Source organism: Stegastes partitus, unplaced genomic scaffold (assembly GCF_000690725.1).
Source record: "Stegastes partitus isolate 25-593 unplaced genomic scaffold, Stegastes_partitus-1.0.2 Scaffold1332, whole genome shotgun sequence".
NCBI classification, from domain to species: domain Eukaryota; kingdom Metazoa; phylum Chordata; class Actinopteri; family Pomacentridae; genus Stegastes; species Stegastes partitus.
Window position 1 is genome coordinate 1,065 of NW_007579063.1, and position 335 is coordinate 1,399.

The following is a 335-nucleotide window of genomic DNA, read 5'->3' on the forward strand; positions in this document are numbered from 1 at the left end:
ATAGTAGTAGTAGTAGTAGACATGTACAGATCACATGTATACTACTACTACTACTACTACTGCGTTGGTCCTGACAGGTAAATCTCCTCTGGATGTATTTAACAGACACATGCAGAGTATGTTTACCTGTTAGGATTAACGTAGTGCTAGTATACATGTAGTCTGTGTGTGCTGATGTACGTAACTCTGCTAACAGACTGTGCAGCATCAGAACCAGAACCAGGACCTCTGAAGTGGGTCTGCATCTCACTGATCAACAGCTTCTTCTAACTATTATCATTACTCTTAGTAGTAGTAGTAGTACTGGTAGGAGTATTCTGTGTGAGGAATTAAAC